A 3,118-nucleotide genomic window follows, 5' to 3' on the forward strand; every position below is an offset into this window, starting at 1 on the left:
AGTCAGGATTTCTAAAAAAAACCAAACACATCCTGCCTCAGAGGTCCACTGATAAGCGAATAAAAACATCTCCTACATAGCTAATGTTATAGCTCATCACCCTTTCTGGTCTATAGTTGCAATCCAGGCCAGCTCCTCTCTCCTAAAAGTCCAGCCCACATCTGCACATAGTATCACCGACCCCTCACATGAGTGTACCAACCAGTGAGGTGGAGTGTGCTTGTAACATGTGCAGTGAGATGCATAGGTAGCACATGGCAGAGGATGCCCACAGTTTGGTTAGATGATTGATATATGTCTGGGTACATGAACGGAAAAATGGTCACTCTATACAGCTTGCAAAGGCTTCCTGTGAAGAACCTGTGAACTTTGCTGCAGCCAAAAGACCAGTATTTCTTAACATACTGCTTAATGATAAGCCAGTGAAGGCATCAATGGCTAATAGATAAAGACTGAACTAGTATGGAAAAATCCAGGAGATACCCTTTGGTTGACCTTTTAAAAAAGGTTTTCTTTTTCTACCTTCACTTTGCTTTTCTTCTTTTTCTCATTTTCAGTTATTGAAGATCATGGCGCAATAAGCCATCAGTGTTAAAAAAAAACACTGATATAATAAAAGTAGCAATAATAATAATCATCATCATCGTCATCCAAGTAGTCCAAGTCATAAGAACATCTCTTTTTTTCCCTTCTCTTCTTTTACCTTCCCCTCCTCTCCAGACATACTTCAGAGCAGACAAAAATAAACTGTGAAGAGGGCTTGAAATGTGTTGATCGGCTGTTAATATGTTGTACTGGTTTTAATTACTATATCTTCCATGTCCTGTATTTAGTTATATTTTCCTTCTCTGGCAAAGTAAGGTGGCATGAATTTCAGCAGGTAATTACTATATCTTCCATGTCCTGTATTTAGTTATATTTTCCTTCTCTGGCAAAGTAAGGTGGCATGAATTTCAACAGGAGTGCAGTAGTCCCACATAAGCTCTGTCAACATTATTCCTAGGCTGTAACACTGAGTTTCTGTGCCAGCTGTGCCTACTGTTGTGCAACCCAGTCTCCAAAATATAATCCTACTTGTAAAAAGTCTTTCAAAAGGACAAAAGCCTTGTGAGGTTAAAGGCACTGTCAAAAACAGGAGACTGCCCTTAACTACTGTGCTGCTGCTAAATTTCTTGCCTGAATTAATAAAAAAAAATAAATGTATAAAATAGCAAGAAACCAGAAACCTGTGGGAAACCTGTCTTTTGTCTAGGGTCAAAAATCATCCTTCATCTTTGGCTTCTGTCTATTTACAGTCAGGACTATCACATTTCTGTGTTTTGATTTTTGTCTGGATATGTTCTTCTCTCTTGCCTCCAAAGCTATGTGTGGGCAGATTTTTTGGCTGGGATAGCTTGTGTCCAGGTTGTTTTCAACCTCATCAGGAATCTGCTCCTGAGCAAAGGGCCAAAAGAAGGGCTGGGCTCAGCCACTGTGGCACTAATAAGAAAGCACTGCAGGCAGCCAACCAGATGACAAGCAAAGGGTAATGGCAGGGTTTGTAACAGCCCAGCAAAGACCTACAGGGCTATGGGGTGGTGCTGTCTAGATCTGGAGAAGCTGACAGAGGTGCTTTGCAGGTGGTAGAAAGCCTAGGGAGCTGAGGTTGTTGGAGGTGGGGATCCAGTTTAGGACAAGCTTTGGGGGAAAGGAGAAGGAGCAGATGATTGGGGGTCAGAGGAAATGGTGCTCTCAGAAAATATCAGCACCCAGAGCAGTGGGTGAAGGAGAGCAGCTGAGATGTGAGATGGAGTGGGAGTCAACACTGACTGGCTGTCAGTCAGGTCAAGGACAGGACACCTCTATGGAGAGAGGAAAGAGGTTTTGAAGGGATGAAGAAGCCTGGGAAGGCAGGCTGGCAGCAGGGGTCGCAGTGGGGTCTGTGCAACCAAGGTACTGATGTAAACTCTTCTAACCCGCACCTGCAGTAGGAAATCTGCACAAGACAGCTCAAACAGAAGTCTGCACAGCTTGTTCTCATGCTCCTCATCTCAGCTGCACCATCACTTTTACTTTATGGACCAATATAGCCTTTTATAGGCAAATAAATTATGAGGAAAGGACAAGATCAATTTAGTTTATCCACAGCATTTTGATATATTTGATACCCTGACATTCGGTGTAAATGGCACTGAAGTCATCTTGCTGTCAGTAGTTCTCCAGGTGAAGAGACTTATTTGTATGTATGAAAATGGGGTTTCTGACCTAAAACCTTTAATGATGCTAGCAAGCATATGGAGCCAGTTCACATTTCCATTTCTATGAGATAATCCCCTGGCACTAATGACTAAGTTCTGAAATTTATTCAGCAAAATGTCCCTGCTCCCTCTTACTTTGTGACATCTTCTTGCTGGAGCTTCAGGGCTTTGGGGTTTTGGTGAGGTTTTTTAGATTTTATAATCCTATTTAACCCTCCTGCAAATGGGACCCCAGGGAGAGCTTTTCAGTTACACACAATTAGTTCTATAAGCAGCATTATTAAACCATCCATTAGATGGTTGGTTTTTGTTGTTGTTGTTTTTTTTAAAATCCTTTATTAATAGCAATAGAGGCTTTTGTATGAAGAATAGGGGGTGGCATTATATGAAATGGTTTCAGACTCTAATAATAACATTTCCTACTTGGGAGTAGAATTAAGAAATTAAGTTTTCTCATGTGAGATTTCATTTAAAATCTGCCACTTCTTTCCCCTTTTCATATTTTTCCCTCTGATGCATTAAGTAGGGCTATCCCAGGTCCTAGGAGAAAAGAAAGGTCATGGGGCAGGGCCAGCCCTGAGGACTCTGGCTAGGTTGCCATCTCTGTGCTCCCCTATCAGTGACACCATTGCCAGAGGCAGCCAGTAGGAGGATCATGGCTAAGTTCAAACAGCTGCTCTTGGCACTTGAGGCCATGGACCAAGAAAGGGGCCATGGCTGTTGTTGAATAAATTGATGAGCTGTCACTGTGATGAGGGGCAGAAGAGAGATAGGGTGCTAGCAAGGAGCCTATTAGGGTTTGTACAGACTGCACCAGTCCTGTGATTATAAAAGCTCTGGGAAATTCAGGGTGAGAGCAGGTGCCTGCCCACTCCAACCCC

This window comes from Chaetura pelagica, unplaced genomic scaffold (assembly GCF_000747805.2).
Source record: "Chaetura pelagica isolate M959 unplaced genomic scaffold, ChaPel_1.0 scaffold12, whole genome shotgun sequence".
In the NCBI taxonomy this organism is placed as follows: domain Eukaryota; kingdom Metazoa; phylum Chordata; class Aves; order Apodiformes; family Apodidae; genus Chaetura; species Chaetura pelagica.